This window comes from Triturus cristatus, chromosome 4_1 (assembly GCF_964204655.1).
Source record: "Triturus cristatus chromosome 4_1, aTriCri1.1, whole genome shotgun sequence".
Taxonomy (NCBI): Eukaryota; Metazoa; Chordata; class Amphibia; order Caudata; family Salamandridae; genus Triturus; species Triturus cristatus.
The window spans coordinates 707507358-707529606 of NC_140585.1; positions in this window are offsets into that span (position 1 = coordinate 707507358).

Below are 22249 nucleotides of genomic sequence, written 5' to 3' on the forward strand. Positions count from 1 at the left end.
GCAATTATTTAATGTTGGCGTGCAAACTCACTGAAGGTGTAAGCCCTAACACCCTGGTTAAATACTGCCATGAAAAAGACCCGGTTGCCCAGACCTGTGAGATGCACTGCCGTGTCCTATAAGGTTTCAACAATCGCAACCCTTTTTTTCAGATTTTGAATTCAAAATTGCTAAGACTTTATAAAGAATGTTAGACAAACAGATTTATAAATGAGATTATATTTTCTCTTTTAAACAAATAAATCAAATTAATTCAAACAAGTTGCCTCTGTATAATATTCACAGCAGGAAAATCCAAAAACACATGTTGTGCATTACAATTGATGCTTTGGACAATGCAATGTTTGTATATCAAGCAAACAATTTATGTTACAATGTGACTCCCAATGCATTTCGGGTTTGAAAACCCTTCTTCAGGGTCATGTCTTTATACATTGTTGAATGGATCTAGAAAAAGTATCCGCTTCGTGCTACAACAGAAACACAGAAGAAAAACAATCTTTGTTGCATCTGCAATTGTAATTGAACAGTACATAAACGTAAGGAGATAGGATTTGCATATGTCGTGGCAAGGGTGCAAAATTAATAAAAGAAAAGTAGGAAAAAGTCACCCGTGTAAAGAGTTACCGGTTGAAGCTGTCTGAAGATTAAGCAACGAAAGAGCTGTGATCTTCTTACCCCCATAATAGTTAAGGTGTGCCGACGTTAGAAAAGCTTCAATGTATTCCAAAACATGCGTCCAAGCGTGTGTTTCCAAATGTTATAAAAACGACTAAGTAGATGATCTATGGTGTAAAGTGGCTCACCTAATTCCTGAATGCTGAATAACAAACTTGTCAAACGGCACATCCGGGTCGTTACTTGAGTTACAACGACCTTTGGTGTAGAGACATGGAGTCGTGAATTTCAAGTCTGTAAATGTAAACCCGAAATATTATTGTGGTCTCTATCAACCGCCCAATTGTGGGTTAAATAGTCCCCGTGCACCAAAGGCTTACCGTTTGAATCCAACAGAGAGCTCGTGCCTACGAGGGAACAAATGTAACGGGATGTCAAACGTGATCGCGATGCTAGTTCAGAAGTTATTTTTGAGAAAAAATTGAGCTGGTGGAATATCAACAAGTTTAACTCCGAATGTCTTACCGGGTATGATTTGACAGAAATGAGTTCAGTGCCGAAGCTGCAGGAAGTTTGCTGAATCGAGTGAAAGACGTCTCGCGTGAGGACGTCAGTGCGTTAGCAAAGACGGAAAACGCCGGTCTTTTAAAGAGCCCGCATCTATGATAGTACCATTTTTTTGGCAACTTTACTTATTGTGTGCTCTTCTGTGAACAGCGAACAATAAGAGAGAGTTTATCAGGGAAGAGGTGTGCGAATGTGTAGAACTAAAAAGTGTGTGAGAAAAAGGCTGAAATCAGGGCCGGACTGACTACCGGGCGTTTTGGAATGCTGCTGAGCTGGGGGCTGATTTCGTTGATGGGGACCTGCGTGTAATGAACGAAATTCGTTTTGCTTTAGTTATTTCGAAGTACACGCAGGTCTCCATGAACGAAATCAGCCCCCACTGCAGTGAAATCAGCCCCCTGCTCTGCAGAATTCCAAAACGCCCGGTAGTCAGTCCGGCCCTGGCTGAAATAAATAAACATGAGGCTACAGCTGACATAACAAATCCTGTACAATCAGATATCAGACATAATTGAAAGGCTATTGAAAAGTCATCATACAGTGATAATGTGTTTCAAAGGAAACATAATAATTCATAATGATCATTGAGCCCACCCGGATTTAGGGAGCCTAAATACTGTATCCAAAATGTTTCTCTGCATGCTAAGCTGGTATGGTATTCAATCCCAGGAACCTGTGTGACTTTTTCTAATACTGTAAATCTGATTTGTGGAATTGAATGTGAGTGATTTACCCAGTGTAAGGCTAAACTGGAGTTTAAATTCTTGTTACGGATAGTGCTCTTGTGTTCAATGATGCGAGTTTTTATTTTGCGAGAAGTTCTCCCAACGTATACCAAACCACACGTACATTGTATGGCATAAACAACCCCTTCGGTAATCACTAGGTTTGTTTCTTGGGGTATCTCTGGGGTCTCCCACTTTCTGTGAATTTTTTTGATTTGTTCCCTCCGGACGCATTTTCTTATGGGGGGACAGTTTTGTCCGGTGGTACGTTGTCCACTGAGCTTGATGCTAAAAAAGATTGATTTTCAATGTTGGTGTTGTCATTAGAAGTGTTTGAGGGTGCTGGTGGTCTTTGCAAAGATGAGTCTTGTTCAGTGGCTACACTTTCCTCCGAAGACGTGTTGCCTGGTTTTCTTGTAAATGATCTATGGGCGTATACTTCAGCCCAGGTGTAGACTTCATCTAACTTATAATCCATTGTGTCTCGGCGGAATATCCTTATTTTACGTTCATGCACTTCTCTGGCATGTATGGCCAGTTTGCTGTTAATGTCCTCCAGAACCTTCTGCCAATCCTCCTGTTCCATTTTGTCAGAAATTTCATTTTTCAGTTTTGCGATGTCGTGGGAAAGCTCATTTAAGATAGATGATAGTTCTTCAATTATTAGTAAGATTAGATCCAATGAACACTTGTTCAATATTGCGTACCACCGTGACATAAATGTTGTATTGTTATTGAACAGCATGGGTTTTAATGCTATCCTTAGGCCCCTCGGTATGCGTCCAAAACTCTGTGGCCAAGCTGCTCTACAGACTCCCAAAAAGTCCATCCGCTCCTCTCTTCTGCAGGAGTTGCACTGGCTTCAGGTGGAAAAACAGATCCAATTCAAACCCCTGTGCTTTGTGCACAGAGCTAGAGCAGGAGCTGGCACCTGATACCTCCAGGGAATAGTGAGACCTTGGGCCTGATTTAGATCTCGATGGTAGTCCCATCGTCCCGCCACGGCAGCGGTCCCAAGTACTCCATCAAGCTGAGAGCTAACCATCAGCTGGATTTAGACATAAGCGGGCTGATTAGCAGCTGCCATCGATGGAGTGGTTCCATGTGGCAAGTGTGGTGCACCGCAGCCGACATGGCTGGCTCCAATGTTGGTGATTAGTACTCTGTTGCCGTCAGGGCGGTGGTTTTGTGCCAAGATAATTTAGATAATACAGATGGCATGGGTGTCTCATAGCGGCGGTCTGCCAATGGAGTGAGTCAGTGTTAGGATGCAGTGAGCACTGTAATGCTTCCGTGGCTGTAGTGGTGATACTAGCATCACACACCTGATGTCAATTGCACAATTGTGAATACTTGCCGACTCCACTATAAAACACACCCACTTTCAGACCATGATCCTTTGCCATTCCACAGCACCACCCTCCATTGTGTTCATCTGAAATAATTTAAGTATATAGGGGCATATTATCAAGGACTGCGTTAAAATTATCACCGGTTTAGCGGCAGAAAACTGCCGCTAAAACGTCGATAATGGGCTTGATAATATGCCCTGGAGAATTCCAATAGAAGCCCATGTTCACACCAGAACATGGACTTCTATTGGAATTCTCAAGGGCATATTATCAAGCCCATTATCGCTGTTTTTACTGCAGTTTTCTGCTGCTAAAACAGCGATAAATTTTAAGGCCGTCCTTGATAATATGCCCCATAGTTTCTCCATACTGCCTGGCACCAAAAATCCCTGTTTTACAGAGGGAGAATTGTCAGTCATGTGGATGAAATCATAAAAGTAGAGCTACAATTGTTTAGAGCACAAGTCCAAAATACACCCCTGTCTCAGAAAGGATAATGTGAACTAGAATAGTTCACAGAGTGAATCCTGCCGCTAACAATCTGCGCGCACAGTATGATATTAGGAAGTGGTAGAACAACCTATGGTTGAGAGTGCGTTCCTTTGCCTCCAAGTAGCACATGCTGACATGAGGACTGGTGGTGGTTCTCCCAGCCCCCCATTACATCTCATGCTCTTCAAGGGGATGGTCTTGTCCATACTACATCCTGAAGGCTTGACAGGAATCCCCAGTGCAGTGGAGACTGTTAAGTAATACCTTGCAATGTGTCACCAAACACAAATCTCCTATTTGCTTTGACATTAGCAGTTGTTAATGTGTCATGCCCTAATGTTTGTGACATAGAAACCTAAATATATCAGTAACATCTTCATTGGCTTGTTTGCTTGAATGTAATCAGTTGTATTTAAGATAACAGCTTTCAATAGCCATCATATTGCACATGATAGTAAGGTGCTTGTAAATATTTATACTCCAAAATAAATAGATATGTTCCCCATAGTAAATCTCTTTTCTCTTACCACTGCAGATTTCCACAAGGTGAGTACAAGTTACAAGTTTTGCAAGTGTTGTGAATGTTGTGTTGAAAAAACTTCAACTACCATGAAGCATTGTTTCTATGTAGGGACATTTTTTGCCATTGAATATAGCTCATTCTCCCCTTTTTTAACAAATGTACCCATATGCCAAAGTGTCATTCATTCATCAATCCCAATTTAATGCTCTTTTTTGGAAATTGTTTGTGGTGTTGGTAGGATCATGCCATTTTCTTGTAATGTGAGTGAACTGAGGTCATTATTACCACAAAATAACGTTTGTTGACCTTAAGAATATATGTCAGTTTTATGTGGAATACACGTGGCATATCTTAAAACGGAACCATGCACTGTCCATATGAGAAGTAATGCTCAACATCTCTCTGAGTTGTGTAAATGTTGGTCTCTCAGCCTGCTAGGTGCAGGGTCCAGAAACATAGAAGTCACTCCAGGTGCCCACCTCGTTTTCCTGGGTGTCCGCAGGTCTCCATAGTGAATGGTGAATTTCACATTTCTCCTCTGTACTGTGTTGTGCTGAATGGTTGCTACATTGCAGGTATACTTACTAATGCTTCTTTTTTCATTTTTAGGACATCTACTTACCTGTTAATTACAAGTACTTTTGTAGGAAACAGAAACTGTGTGTGTACTAAAGAAAGTTTTACACTGAAAGATTCAATCATGAAATGCAAGTCTTTTTCCCTTTTAGGTGCCTATATTATAGTTGCGCAAAACTCATTGGATGTGTAATTTACACTTTTGCTGACGCATTTTCCTTTACATTCCTGATAGGTCCAACTGCCACAGTATGTGGCCAAACAGCTGCCACTCCAGGTAACTTCACTCCAGCCAACGAGCAAGCCTCCAGGGACATTTCCAATGCAGACAGTTCAAATGAACATGACACGCCTGGTCCATCGCATCAGCCTGGCCAAACCACTCCAGTGAGTCTCACTAGGCCCACAACTACACCTACCACTCCAGCTGTAACAACACCACAGCCAACAGATCCCTTCGCTTCCTGTGGACGCAGTGTAAGAAGCACTGTCTTGTGCCCCCAGTCCTGTCTGGTGGTCAGACATCACCACCACCACCATCACCTCCGGTCCAGGCAGGAACTAGTGGGATGGGGCACACTGTGCCAAAGCCACAGGTTAGCGGGATCAGGGGTAGTGAGAATGGCTCTGGGGGCCAGCATAGTGGAGCCACTAGGTGTCAGTATCACCCAGGCCATCACCACCCAGCTCATGGGATCTTTACAGCAGTCCCAAATCATTATGGGCCAGGACCTGTCCGGAGTGCAGGAGATAACGCAGTTGCAGAGGAAGAACAATGTACAGATGCAGAATCTGAACTGTAATATGGACTGCCTTAGTGGGGTGCTGCAGGACATTTATACCTATCTGTGCAGGGCTTTTCCTGCACCATCTTCCCCTTTCTGTGGGTCAACTCCAGCAGCCTCAGCCACAGAAAGGAGGCCCTGCCACCAGAGGCAACACCTGCAGCCACCTCAGTCCCTGCAACTGTTGATCCACCAATCATCCACAGGCACATATATTCATCCAGACCACCAGGAGAAAATGACAAGACCCACACCACTTGCAAGAAACCGCAATCCGAATTTCATCCAGTATTTGACTACCATTCACTCTGTGGACTATTTCTGGTCACATTTGCCTTTGTGAGGACAGGTGTATTTTGGACATTGGACTACAAATAATGTTGGCTCTACCATTATGGTTACATTCATCATGACTGACTTCATATTATTTTGTTTGCTTCATCTCCATGTTTCATTCATTTCCCTTTGTGCAATAAAAGAAGAAATTACAAAATAGAAGACTGGTATTGAAGTAATTTTTTTGTATGCATGCTATTGTTATACATCCCATCATACTATTCAAATTCTGTGCAACAAAAGGTTTGATTATTAATATACGATTTGCAAGTAGGTTAGGCTTTACAATAATTTCTACCATGACAACAAAGTACAAATATCAAAACTCTCAAACTAGTATTTCTGTAAATGTGTAATGGATTGTTCTGGCAAATCTTTATTAAACATTACAGACCATACATAACACAAATACAAACGTTTGAACCCTGGAAAAGTTAGGAGACGACAGCCTCAAGTGCACCGGCCATTTCCAGACCCAGCCATCATGAAGGAAGGGATATTTAAAAAAAAAATACAGATTGAATAGGTAAACAATACTGGGTTAATGTCATCAGTTGGAGCCTGATCTTCTGCTCTGTACCAGAAATACCACAGCTATTACACCAATTGTCAAAGTCATGGCAGTACTACATTTTGTGGCCAAAGGATCGTTCAAATATACTGTGGCAGTATGTGGTGGGATGTCACAACCAACTTTCGGTGGTGTGCTACATAAAGTTCTTGCTTCAATGATGATACACATTAGCAGCTTCATCCAGTTACCGCAACGTGAGGATTTGGCTAATGTGAAGGGGGACACTACTCTTTGGGGCGGCTGCCACATGTGGTTGAAGCTAATGATGGCATACATATTGCCTTAGTGAAACCAAGCGCCAGAGAACAAGAATACTGCAATCGTAAGCACTACCATTTAATCAATGTGCAAGTTGTCTGCTTACCTGATTTATACATCTCAAATGTCAGTGCTCGCTTCCCCGATCCTGCCCACAATTCAATTGTACTACAGAACAGCAGCATACCCCAGCAAATGTCCCACTTTGGACCTGAGAGGTCCTGGTTTGTTGGCAAGTACAATCAGACATGACATTGTTTGGGTAATCACAAGGTGAATCATCAGTGATTGTGTCATTTTCCAGTTAAGTGACTTAGGGTTCAAATGTCTGCAATTGATAAAAGTAATGACATTTGCAGAACATATTAAACATATACATTTGTGCTAATTCACACAAATATCATGGTGTACACAATATGTACATATAAACAGATAAGTTTTATGTAAAAACATTGTGTTTGTCACTTAACATCAGAATGTCCTTTTTAATATTTCAAAATGTAAGCAAGATATGAATTGGAAAATTATACATTTGTTATGTATAATTTACACATCCTATTTCCCCCCCAGTCTGTTTTCCTTAAATAACATCAATGGAGGTGTTAACACCTCGCTACTACCGCATTTCACTACACTAATGCTATACACATACATTTCATTTTAAACCAGACATGACTATCCTACGATGGTTTTAAATGTTTAAAGATAAAAGCCATCTCCTTGAGTCAAGGCGATGCACTTACCCATCACCATAACACTATTTGAAGTCCTAAAATGGCTGCTGCATGACCTTGCCATCAGGACATTTGTAGGAGCAGGTCTGTGGCGGGACTTGAGCACCTAGTGCTGCTCAGTCCTGACACCAGACAACAGGGTGATCTCTGGGTGCGGCGATGCAGGTCTGATGCATCCGAGTCACTGCTAGGGGAATCCAAGTGCCGACCGGATGATGCCTGATGCACACTTGAGATGCAGCACTAAAACTAGGCCGCAGTCCTTCTCCCTGCTCGCCCGGGTGCTGCCGCCATCACTTGAGCAGCCTGTGCAGGGTCCAGAAACATAGAAGTCACTCCAGGTGCCCACCTCATTTTCCTGAGTGTCCTCAGGTCTCCATATTCCTTAGACCAATTGAAAATGAAGGGTAATAGCAATCCCTCAACAGGGATGAGCCGCACTTCTAGTGAATAAAACCTGTCAATATTAACATAGATAATAACGCGCTTAAATAGTTACTGGAAAAGGGGTGCTGTACAGACTGAGGCACCGATTACCCAACAGTGCTAATAACAGATCATAAAACTGCATATATAAGTAGAAGTTGTTCAGCAATAGCACTCCCTGTCACAATTACATTTGGCGATCTTCGCCCAAAGTACAGAGTAATTAATGCTTGAGTTCTCAGTAAAAAATGTCCGTTAGTGATGTATATTCATCTTCTTTTTATTATTTTGTAAGGAATTTCTCAGCAGCAAATAATTGAGATCAGGCCAACACGTGTTTTGTCTGTACCACAATACATATGCAGACTTTATCAAGGCTGGAAAAGATAAAAGTATGTATAATATGTGAGACTGCACAAACAAGTTCTCAACATTATATAATAGTACAGATTTGGTATTGTCTCATTGTTGTGTTAAACTCAACATGAATTATTAGGTTGAAAGGAGGAAGAGAATAGAACTAGAGCCAAAAGCAAAAAGACCATTTAACACCGTGAAAAAAAGAAGTCAAATGCAAGGAGAGCATCACCCAATATCAGCAGTCAAAAATGAAGCTGCACCCTGTGCATGAAGTAAGTAAAGAATCAGTGGCGATCCTCATGTGTTTAGAGATTATCTAGGTAGCGCCCAAAACCAAAAGATGGCCAAATGCGGAGCGTTTATAAGATTGAGAACACCTAAAAAGGTGTAGAATAGTAATGGATAAAGAGCACTGAGACACACCCACCAATAACACAGATCAAAGTCAATCGCAGTGATCCTAAGGATGTCGAGTTCACAGAGCGTACAAGGAACTGGAGAAAAAAGAAGTGTAAAGAGAAAAAAAAGGGAGTTAATAGTAAACACAGGCCAATGAGGTTAGCCTGATTTAAGCACCAAGTTTAAAAAGTAAAGATGAATCTATTACAATGGCTAATAGTAATTAATGTATCGTATATATCAAACCGACAGTGCCAAAAATATGCTAGTAAAGTGGCACTGAGAGTGACGTCAAGTGAAGACAGTGACCAGTATGTCCGTCAAATGACCTGCATTCTAAATAGTGTGTTGTTGAAATCCCCCGAATTGGACAAAGTATCAGCATCGTAAAAGATATACCTCAAAGGTAATCCCTACAAAAAGTAAAGTATCCAACATGGCAATGTAAAATAAAGGGGTCTATTGCGAGCATGAGAAAAAGCCAAATATTTAGTATCAGTCAGAAAAAGAGTTGGTGGAGGAAAAAATATGTTCACAACACTCAACCAAGTCACACTAATTAAGTTGAGAGTCCTAACATCGTATAAATGAACCTCAAGCGATGACCGATAGTGTCTTCTGTATTTAAAGACTCAAAACAGAGCAAGAACCTGCATAGTGTGAAAAAACTGAAGTAAACGACCAAAGTGGCCACAAAATATACAGGTATAAGTACACAGAAAAGTATAAGACACTCACCCAAGAAAGTCAAAATTCGGTATGTGTCAGGTAATGTAAAAAGTAGAATCACGTTGTCAATTTCTTATCTGAAGCCGGACATATTGCAGCCCCGCCTTGATAAGCCGGCTCCCTATAAATGTAAGTATAAAAGACCCCTGTAACTAGGAATAATAAACTGGACTAAAGATACGATGATAGAGTTTAACATAAAGGGGAAAATTACACGGTCTAAAAAGTGGCACCAAATGGGGGTGTCTGTCAAGTATCATAAAGGTTGCATACCTAGTACCGGTGTTGTCACCACTCGAACAGTGCATCCAATAGAGTCCCGAGGTAGTAAATCATCGGCGCGAGCCTCCCTCTATTTAAAAGAGAACGTGAAGTCGTCACGTAGTCACGTGAGAGCACGTGATCAAACCATAAGTGAGTTAGCTAGATATATAAGGTTAGTGGGGACGTATGACCGCCATCTTCTAGTGGAAGTCGACGTGTATGATAGAAGTGGTAAATCAAACAATAAAGAGTCACATGCGTCCCCAATAAAGATAAATAACGAAACTGCACTGATAAACATAATAAGTGCAGAAAGTGATATGTAGCACAGCCTATACTATGGATAGCTTGTAGGAACCATAGTGGTTACTCGAGTAGCAAGTATCTGACCTCATTAATGAGAGACGAAAAGATTTGTCTGCAGCACTAGTGTCTAAAACAAATCATAATTGATTAAATAAGTAGAACTATCATAGTAATGGCGATACGATAGTGAGCGATAATGAAAAAGCACGCATGGTCATGTGATCAACCGAACGAATATGATGTTCAAGTTAGTTAGCTAACTCGGTAAATATGACCGCCATCTTGTAGTGTATATTAACACAACTCATAAGAATTGGAAAGAATATGCAAGAGAGCGACGAGATGACTCATAACAAACAAAAATATGAATATATGTAAAAAGAAAATATGGAGTAAAAACGGCCCTGTTATAGTATAAGAGGCTCGGGCATAAAGAGTAGGGGGAGCAAAGAGGAAGATGAGGATAGTAGCTAGGCAGAAAGTGAAATAAGGTCTCAGGGTAGGTACATCATATACCGTAACAAATGTGAAAATGATAAAGCTACACATTGGCAATATACAAATGCGATAAACAACCTTACAAATTAAAACATTATTACATATACATTGTCCATGGTTGCATATAAAAGAGGCAGAACACTGAGGAACATCTTTAGCTCAGCCATCATTGACACAGCTACACCAATACAACGCAACTGGCTACCAGAAAAACCCAATGGCTTTTACAAATGCTCAATGTGTAATGTTTGTCAATTTGCTTGTGACAAAATCAAGAGTTTCATATATAACACCAAACAATCACACAATACCATGAATTTCATTAACTGCAATACAAAATTTGTAGTTTATTTTATAGTTTGTCAGTGTGACCTTGTATATGTGGGGAGCACCATCAGACCCCTCAAGGAAGGTATTCAAGAACATATTAGGGCGATTCGCAACAAAAACTGCGATTACCCTCTGGCAGTTCATTACAACACCATACATTCATCTGTTGAGAAACTTAAACTCAAATTCCATGGTATTGCCAAGGCATTGGAAGATACTCGAGGGGGCGATAGGGTCTCTAGATTAAGAAAACTTGAAGCTCAATGGCTAATCAAACTTAGAACTGTTGACATGAGACTCAATGTTGACAGAGATTTACATGTTTTCTTAAGAGACTGATGACAACTTTCTAGGGATTGCGTATATGATTTTACTGGCTCCTTGCATTTTATCATTCTCTGCATTGCTTTCATATCAATCATAATTCTGTGCCACAGTCATTTATAATTATCTATGCGACCTTCCAATAACAAGTATGTGCTCTTGACAACAACTGATTGTTCATGTACGAGTATTTGGGTTCGTCTGTTATTATATGTACTTGACCGTCAACACCAGTGATCATATTGACAATGTATATGTAATAATGTTTTAATTTGTAAGGTTGTTTATCGCATTTGTATATTGCCAATGTGTAGCTTTATCATTTTCACATTTGTTACGGTATATGATGTACCTACCCTGAGACCTTATTTCACTTTCTGCCTAGCTACTATCCTCATCTTCCTCTTTGCTCCCCCTACTCTTTATGCCCGAGCCTCTTATACTATAACAGGGCCGTTTTTACTCCATATTTTCTTTTTACATATATTCATATTTTTGTTTGTTATGAGTCATCTCGTCGCTCTCTTGCATATTCTTTCCAATTCTTATGAGTTGTGTTAATATACACTACAAGATGGCGGTCATATTTACCGAGTTAGCTAACTAACTTGAACATCATATTCGTTCGGTTGATCACATGACCATGCGTGCTTTTTCATTATCGCTCGCTATCGTGTCGCCATTACTATGATAGTTCTACTTATTTAATCAATTATGATTTGTTTTATACACTACTGCTGCAGACAAATCTTTTCGTCTCTCATTAATGAGGTCAGATACTTGCTACTCGAGTAACCGCTATGGTTCCTACAAGCTATCCATAGTATAGGCTGTGCTACATATCACTTTCAGCACTTATTATGTTTATCAGTGCAGTTTCGTTATTTATCTTTATTGGGGACGCATGTGACTCTTTATTGTTTGATTTACCACTTCTATCATACACGTCGACTTCCACTAGAAGATGGCGGTCATACGTCCCCACTAACCTTATATATCTAGCTAACTCACTTATGGTTTGATCACGTGCTCTCACGTGACTACGTGATGACTTCACGTTCTCTTTTAAATAGAGGGAGGCTCACAGAGATGATTTACTACCTCGGGACTCTATTGGACGCACTGTTCGAGTGGTGACAACACCGGTACTAGGTATGCAACCTTTATGATACTTGACAGACACCCCCTTTTGGTGCCACTTTTTAGACCGTGTAATTTTCCCCTTTATGTTAAACTCTATCATCGTATCTTTAGTCCAGTTTATTATTCCTAGTAACAGGGGTCTTTTATACTTACGTTTATAGGGAGCCGGCTTATCAAGGCGGAGCTGCCATATGTCTGGTTTCAGATAAGAAATTGACAACGTGATTCTACTTTTTACATTACCTGACACATACCCGAATTTTGACTTTCTTCGGTGAGTGTCTTATACTTTTCTGTGTACTTATATCTGTATATTTTGTGGCCACTTTGGTCGTTTACTTCAGTCTTTTCACACTATGCAGGTTCTTGTTCTGTTTTGAGTCTTTAAACACCGAAGACACTATCAGTCATCGCTTGAGGTTCATTTATACGATGTTAGGACTCTCAACTTAATTAGTGTGACTTGGGTGAGTGTTGTGAACATATTTTTTCTTCCACTAACTCTTTTTCTGACTGATACTAAATATTTGGCTTTTTTTCATGCTCGCAATAGACCCCTTTATTTTACATTGCCATGTTGGATACTTTACTTTTTGTAGGGATTACCTTTGAGGTATATCTTTTACGATGCTGATACTTTGTCCAATTCGGGGGATTTCAACAACACACTATTTAGTATGCGGGTCATTTGACGGACATACTGGTCACTGTCTTCACTTGACGTCACTCTCAGTACCACTTTACTAGCATATTTTTGGCACTGTCGGTTTGATATATACGATACATTACTTACTATTAGCCATTGTAATAGATTCATCTTTACTTTTTAAACTTGGTGCTTAAATCAGGCTAACCTCATTGGCCTGTATTTACTATTAACTCCCTTTTTTTTCTCTTTACAGTTCTTTTTCCTCCAGTTCCTTGTACGCTCTGTGAACTCGACATCCTTAGGATCACTACGATTGACTTTGATCTGTGTTATTGGTGGGTGTGTCTCAGTGCTCTTTATCCATTACTATTCTACACCTTTTTAGGTGTTCTCAATCTTATAAACGCTCCACATTTGGCCATCTTTTGGTTTTGGGCGCTACCTAGATAATCTCTAAACACTTGAGGGTCGCCACTGATTCTTCACTTACTTCATGCACAGGGTGCAGCTTCATTTTTGGCTGCTGATATTGGGTGATTCTCTCCTTTCATTTGACTTCTTTTTTTTATTGTGTTACATGGTCTTTTTGCTTTTGGCTCTAGTTCTATTCTCTTCCTCCTTTCAACTTAATAATTCATGTGGAGTTTAACACAACAATGAGACAACACCAAATCTGTACTATTATATAATGTTGATAACTTGTTAGTTCAGTCTCACACATTATACATACTTTTATCTTTTCCAGCCTTGATAAAGTCTGCATACGTATTGTGGTACAGACGAAACACATGTTGGTCTGATCTCAATTATTTGCTGCTGGGAAATTCCTTACAAAAGAATAAAAAGAAGATGAATTTACATCACTAGCGGACATTTTTTACTGAGAACGCAAGCATTCATTACTCTGTACTTTGGGCGAAGATCGCCAAATGTAAATGTGACAGGGAGTGCTATTGCTGAACAACTTCTACTTATATTCCTTAGACCAGCTGCCCGTCTTCCAGAAGGGGCCACACACGCCGAGGGCTGATGAGCACATGCCTCCCACGCATATGTATGAGGCTCCACTGCACTGCGCCTATCTCATCACGTGCATCTTTGGTGCCCCCAAGGCCAGGATCTGGGCACAGATGGCCCGCAGTTTCCCTGGGTTGGAAAAAGAAATCAAGTGGATCCACCTTGCTCACTGGCCAAACCACGCCCCCGAATACCAGCTGCATAAGCACAATCTAATATGTTGTGGCATATTTTGTTAAATATTGCACCCCAAAGATCCTGCTATCATTGATATGCAAACACCATCTACCACATTCCTGTATTTTTTACCGTTACGGCTTTCCATACATTGTAACCTGTTTGTTTGCAATGAACCTGAATATTACTATGCAAGGATTAATTGAGGGTAGAGGTAGAGTGAAAGAAGCATTAAAACCCAAGTGAAGATCTACACAGCAGAGTCAAAAAATCAAGAAATGACATAAACATATTGCAAATAAAAACGTTCTGGAAAGAATGTCAGTTTTTTCACTCTAATCAGCTCAACATGACACAGCCTATTGTACAAATAGCACATTCTTTAGGCTTGTTGGCTCAGAATGTTAATATCGTTGACATTTTGACCCTGTAGGTATGTGTTTCTGTAAAATCATCAATCATTTGTTGATTTTTGTTGTTAGATTTACGTGTTCACTTTGTGTCACCTTGTCACAAAGTCACTTGTTTGTTACTTTTGTATGACCGCCATATATGAGACTTCAGGTCTCAATCTTTTGTATAACTTTGATATATAAATATGAATATACTGAGTTATAGCATACTTATGTGTGTGGTGTCAAATCATTAACTAATCTCTTTCAAAGTCAATTGGCATGAACCCTGATTCGTAGATGTTGTATTAATAATCTATGGATCTGTATGAAGGTGTATGACATGAGCACCATAATTACGCAAAGAAATTGCACTTCCCATTAGAACTCACTGTTGCATTATTCTACGGCCGGGAAGCGTGCCATGGGTGGTGCATGGGTGTTCCCATGCATCCACCCATGGATTGCTACACATTTCCATAATTACCTGCATTGGCAGACCTGGGCATGCATCAGAATTGTATGCTACCCCACTAGAGAAATATCTTTATGTCTCCTTGTTGATTACTCTTTCTAAGTGTCTTACATTCTGCAGCACACTTAGAAAGAGGAAAATGCCTCAGAGGATTGTTTTTGTGCAGGAAGGTGCCCGAAGCCTTAAAACACCTTTATTTCTATGTATGAAATTTAGATACCACAAATGCAGCCGCAGCCCACACAGGTAAGAGCGGTGGGGCCGGGTGAGGGGGATTTCAACAGATGACAACAAGGAAAAATTAATTATTTATTTAATTTTCCCTCATCAGTGTCCCTCAAAATCACCCCCGCACCACTGCTTTTACCTGCATGGGCCGCGGCTGCACAAATGCAAAGAAAGGCATGCTACTGTGCTATGCCAGTGCAGCTCTTCATGAAACGCCACCTGAAATATTGCCATGACTGACGTTGCCAATACAAACATCATTCTTATATCAAAAATTTGCTCTACCATGTGCTAGTAATAATCTGAAGAAGAATTTGTGTCCTCTATGTATGAATCCTCCTAATTTTCTTTGGGAGTAATGCAAAGCTAAGGACACAAAAGGATCAATATTTCATAAAGGCATGTTTCAGATGCATATATTGCAGAGTACTAATAGATTCTGTGATGGGCTGCTGATCTCTCCGTAAATGGACATCTCAGAATGATTAGCCCTCTGAAATGACAGCCTAGCTGTTAGGTGGAGAGAAACAAAGGCAGCTGTAGAACACTATGGGCCTCATATATGGGAAGTGTTGCATCGCTGCATGAAAGCAGCGATGCAACACTTCTCAGTGCGCGCTCCTTGCGGCATGATGGATGCGCCATATTTCACTGTCTGATGCATCATGTCGCAAAGAATGACAGATACGTCAGTATTACTGACGTATCTGTTGGTGCAAAAGTGGCGCATTGCTGGCGTGTGGCTGAAAACAGACACAACTCCAGCAATGTGTCTTTTCACTTGGGGCAAGTCCCATGTAAATGGGCCAGCATCACCCTTACACCTGCCATGAGGCAGGCGTAAGGTTTTGACGCATTGGTGTCTTAGAAGTGGTGCAGTGAAATCTTAAAGATTTCACTGCACCACCCCTACAACCCTTTCTTGCGGGGAAATGCCCACCCTGCATACATTATACCTGACGCAGGTATAATGTAGCACAGGGGTTTACGAAGTGATGCATCTGCCTAGGTGCGTCACTTTGTAAATATGGCGCAGCATGGCACATTATTTACGCCACCGCAGCATCACAAAAAGTGATGCAACAGCAGCGTAATTGTGACTCAGGCCTTCATAAATAAGGCCCTCTATGTACTATACTACGGTTGGAAAGTGTAATAATTACCAAACCAATTAAATTGCTTCCTCGTGGATTCAGAGTAATTTGGATGATTTAGACATAGTTTTGACATCATGCTTTAGTTTAAATTTCCCGCTTGTGTCTATATTGGGTCGAGTAATACAATTTCAGTCTCCATTCTACAATGTTTCCGATAAGCAATTAGGCTGGATTCGGATTTCTTTAGCTCCTATTCACAAATTCTGCCACAAATCAATATTTTTACTAGTGCTTGTGTGCCATTAATCCTTAAAGGAGAATGATTGACACATGTAACCCAAATGATGCCATCCTTTGAGAACACAAATCAACATTCTGGGCCTCTTTTTTTTTACCATAATCCCTATGCTGTTTACAAATATGCAACATTATGCATCAGAATTAAGCTATTACAATCACATTTGTCTACTAATAAAGAAAACATCAAGAAACATACAGCCCTACGTATAAGACAGGTCTGGTCTCATTCTGTTGGCAATTTACTGAGGTCATAAACTTAGGATAGATATTTTTTAAGCTGATGTTAAGACAATGTCCACCTAAAGTGGTCCTTTTTCTGTTTAACACAGAATTATTTATAGGACCATTAAGTTATAATGTTCTCAGTATTCTCAACCCTTATTTCAGACCTTCTTGTTACAATGACATCTTAAAGATTTTGGGGGCCCCGGATAAGATATATTTTGGGGCCCTTGTAATGAGTAAATTTGAATGGTATTACCCATTTCCTGCTAATTCAAGCCTGTATGATGTCAAACAATTCTAAATAAGTTATTAAACGTTAACAGGATAACAAAACAACAGTTGAAATATGTCATGCCCAGGATACTGGGTAGAGAGAGAGAGACCGAGTCAGTGATAGAAGTACATAGGAAGGGAGAGAGGTTTAGAGAGAGACATATAATATACAGAGATCTAAGACAGAGAAAGTTCACTTTTCCAGGGAGGTGTGGGGCCTTGGAAGGTGGGTATCAGGGCAATTGCCAACTTTGCCCATGCCTTAAAACGTCTCTGCTTTGTTTGGACATGGACCATGAGTGATAAAGATCAAAAGGCCAGGTTTTGCCCCTGCTTGTGTTTTAAATCGCACATGTAAGATATTAGATTCTATTAGGAAAAGTTGATGTCCTTGCTAAACTCTTTTACAAGTTAGATATTTTTCAATACAATTTGTTGATAGGTAAGTAAAAGTGTCAATTAAATAAGCACATGAATATTGAGGTAATAGCGACATAAAAAATTGCAAAGAGAGGAAAGAAGGAAGTACACCAATGTTAAAATTGAAACAAATGTATAATTCTCAAATTATTAACACTTGTATCTAGAGCAGCGTAATTTAGACTCCACTCTTACATGTCACAGAAATGCAATTATATATGTGCACCTGACATTACATTCATTGTGTGCCTTAACTTTATTATCTTGTGTGAAGCATTTAACACATTACTGAAATGCATTCTCTTTAGAAACTATTGATTTATATGCATGTGCACTAATGTTCACTATAAACATGCAACATTAATTCTTTATTCACATTTTACATTTCGTTTCAAGTTATACTTGCATATGTAAACACATCCTTTTGCTCACAGCAGTTCTTTTAAAGTTATACTTGTGCATGTATATCCATGTATTCGAAGTGCACATTAAATGCTCATTTAAGTTAGCCTGATAACAAGCCTCAGTTGAAATGTAATTTGCTTCCCAGCATGCTTTTCCGTTCCTTGCAGGTTTATTATTTTGTTAGCTAGAGAAAGGCTTATTGTCTGTAGTAGACGACTGACAGAGAGGCCTGAGAGAGACTTGGCAGTGAACCTTAAGAAGCAATGGTCAAAAAAAGCTTTCTGTTCATAGTGTAACAGGAAGGCAAGATGTTCAAGGCTGAGAACAGCCGCCTTCGTTTGCTGCTTTGGCAGTTCAGAGCTATGCTGCAGATACACTTGAGTGGTGCTCTGATTGGTTCCTGGAAGTGTGAGGGAGATAAGATATTTCAGAATCTCTGGTTACTTTTATATTGGTCTTCCCACAGTTGGAGTTCATAGTCAATTGAATTGTACAGTTAATTAAAACCTTTACAAACAAACAAGCAGGTAAAATATACCACATACCAAGTGGAAATCCATGTGATGGGAACAAACATGGCTGAATACAGGCAGATATGATTCATCTGAACTATATTTACAAAAAATAGACAAAAGAGCAAACAGTGCACATAAAAAGAGCAAACCTTTGAGCATAAGTTTAGAAACAATGTGCAAAATACACAAAGCACAGACCTATTGTGAGGGAACACATCTGCAATAGTACTAAACAGAAACAGGAGAAAAAGTTCTCTTACTCTCAGACTGACGTGATACAGGACAAGCAGTGTCTTTTTGGAGCAAACCTATGAAAGAAAGTGGTGATAAGCAAAACAAATATTGTAAAACTTCTAAGCTGCACCCAGTCCCAGAGAGATAGTTTAAGAAAATGTGCAATAAAATACAGTCGTGGGGCCGACTCCAGATAATGGGAGCAGGTATAGACACTAAAGTGCATTGTGCAGAGTGTGCTGATGCCATAGCTGAACCCGGCCCGTTTGCAGCGAGCTGTGCTAGCCGCAATATAATTGATCTTAGATCCGTAGCGTGAAATGCATTGCACTATTTTAGCAGGTTCAGGCTTGCTTGATATTGAGCATGCAATATTGAGTGGCACAAGGAAACAAGCAGATGGGAAAGAATTACAACATTTATGAGCATGTTGCTACAGCACTGTTGGAGTTAGGATAGATTCCCTTTAAACTTAGAGAGGTACTGACCTCTTTGCTTGCCCTATTCTTGCGAGTATGAAGCTTTATGCTAAACACTTATTTCCTTTTGCTTTCAGACTTTTACTGAAGTCTGAACATGCTGACACATTCTTCTTCTATGCTCCCGAATTTGAGACCCTTGATAGATGAATCCATATTTGACTCATGTTTAAAGTAGAGAAGGAAAGTTTCTGTATAACTTGTGCTCACTTACTTATCTCTGTTACTGCATAATTGTGACTGTCAAAATTCTGTATCTCATTCTGTTGCATCTCAACCAACTGAGATCTTTCACTTTGCCAATAGTACTAATGCACTTATTTAATTTGTATTTTGCTTGCATATTTACTAGATTGATTGGTAATCCAAATAAAACTCTTTCATCACTCATTGAAATAGCTTTATTTCGGCACAAAGCCATTAATGCAGAATAAAACAATTCATAAAATAGAATAATAAAACATCTTAAACAAAACGTGCATTAAAAGGAGACAATTAATTAATCTAAATATTAATTCCACTAGATCTCCCAAACATAATAACACTTTGCTTGATAGAATAACAAAAACAAATATACTCTCCTTAAATCTATTAGTACTGAGTGCATATTCAGATCTCAACAGCAATTTATTCGGAGGCCTTAAATATTTAATTATATGTACGCATCACAACATAAAGTGACTTGTGGAGTTCCAACAATTACTACCTGTTCCTTGTGTCTATGCTTGAGGGAATGATACTTTACTAAATATAAATGATAACTAAATTCACCCTGTTTCTCACATCACTGTTACAATGTATGTGCAGTAGTAGAGGTATAGGACTAAACAGAATGACTCTGAGCGCCCCATTTGTCTGTCTCCACATTCCCAACAGGAACCTGCTAACACCAAAACAAATTAAATGATTGTCATCTTATTTAAGCTTCCTAGTGGCCTCTGTGAGTTTTCTATCTCTCCCAGTCTCCGAGAGAATGGAATGATCCATCTTTTCCTGCAATTACCATAGAAGGGACAAAAAAACAGAGCGTGTTCAACAGTTCCTTTGGCAGCAGCACACATTAAACACTGAGTGACATTAGTTCCCTTGTTTTGGGCCCAACTAGCTATGAACGAGCGTATAGGCAAGGTTTCATGCCGAAGTAGCAAATACAGGGGCTTAGCTAGTGGTGGATGCATTATCGTCCAGAAATTCCTCCTCCCTGAAGGAGTTTTTAACAGAAAGGAATGTTTTTGTCAAGGATCCAAAGCACCGCCTACAGAGTTGCGCAGAGACTTTGGTTTGCCAATACACTGATTTGAGCAGTAACTTAGGTATGGCCCTTACAGAGCCATGAGAGCTCCACAAGCTCTCTAACCCTATCTCCATTAAAGTAGCCTAAATATACCTTAACCATCTAAGGAACCAGGAATAGACAGAATTTCTTCCAGGCCCTTGCGATAGGAAGTGAGCTTTGGGGTAAGCCAGATTCTCCTACCAATAGAGCAGGGGCCATAACCCTATTTTGTCAGAGATTGGTCTCAACCCCTGGCCCAACCTGAGCTGCACCAAAGGGGTGATAACAGGAAACCCTATCAGCTGCCGCATAAAGCGGTTTTCAACAGCTGAGAGAAAGTCCACTTTAAGATGACCCTATAACTCAGCTCCATAACACGTTGTCCCCAATGCTTGAGAATTATATATTTCTGAGGCAGGGCTGATGGGTCAAAACTGGGGCCTTAATATCATCTTAATTATCCCACCAGCTGCCTGTTCCAACTTAAGCCTACGGCACATGAGGTGAGTGAGCCACCCCATGTGCTCTTGCAAGGTTCCACACAGGGGGGGCGTGGCTTGGACGCCGAAGAAAGATGGTGGAACGGCTGTAAGCTCTGCACGGACGCAGAGCTTATTTTACCATCAGTGCCTCGTAACGTGGAATTTCTCCAGCCCTGACATTGGCTTCAGCAGAAGAATGTGGCTGTGAGTCTGCAGGCTGCGTTTGGCGCCTCCAGCATCTCTGTGGAACCGGGGAGCCGCAACGGTGATTTATTTCTCCTCAGAAACGCAAGCGCCCGCCATTTCAGGTTGCGGCACTCGCGCTCCATTTTTGTTCATCACGGGCTTTTCACAAAGTTTTCATTAACATGAAGCCCTTCTCTATTATTAGGACCTTGATTTTTAAACGGTTGTTGGACTTGGCCCTTCTGGCAGGTTCACCCCTGAACTTTTTTGCTTTTTACTGATGACTTGGTGTGGTGATATTTTGGTTTCCTGCGCACTTTCCCTGTGTCCCAGGGTAAAGTGCGTGCGTGCTCTGAGTGCATGTGGTGAGATAGGCCTGCCCTCCCATAGGAATGCATGGGGAATGTATGTGTCCCTAGTAGTTCCTGATGCGTGGGGTGTGCAGGCCCGAGTTTGGTATGTGTGGACTCGTGGGAGTGAATGCTGCGCGATGATGTGTGCGGCGTGCATGTACCTAGTGTGGAAGTGCCACTTCTAGAGGTGGGCACTTCTGTGTGCAGTGTGTCTGTCGCGTGATTGGCTGGTCATGTCATGTGACGGGCTAGGGATTCCCCAGAGTCAGGATGAGTCACCCAGTGGTGAATGGGGAGATCAGCAGCTAGATGGGTGGGAGGAGTACACCTGGGTCCTGAATAGGACAGGGTTTTCCACACACAATGCTGGCCCCGCCCCCTGTGGTGCGACTGACGACCCTAGCCCTGCCAATGAATAGAGTGAGGGGCTGAGCACATCAAGGGTGCTCCCCAACCAGCTGCGACTGGTTTTCCCCCTCACCCTGAACCCAGAACAAAGGGGTTTGCTGTATAAAAATGGGGCTGTGTCCCCACAGAAACTGTTCTCTTCCAGGATCCTGAGGGGGCTGCTGCTGCTGGAGACCAGGAGGAACTGCCACTTTGGACTGCCTTCCTGCCTGGAGGGCCCAGTGAGCTGGCCCCCGGCCCAGCCTTGCCCCCCTGCCTACCTTCCTAAAACTTTGCCAGGACTCTTGTTGCTGGACTTTGGTATTCTCCCCTGGAGCGCCTGGAGGTGCTTCTATGTGA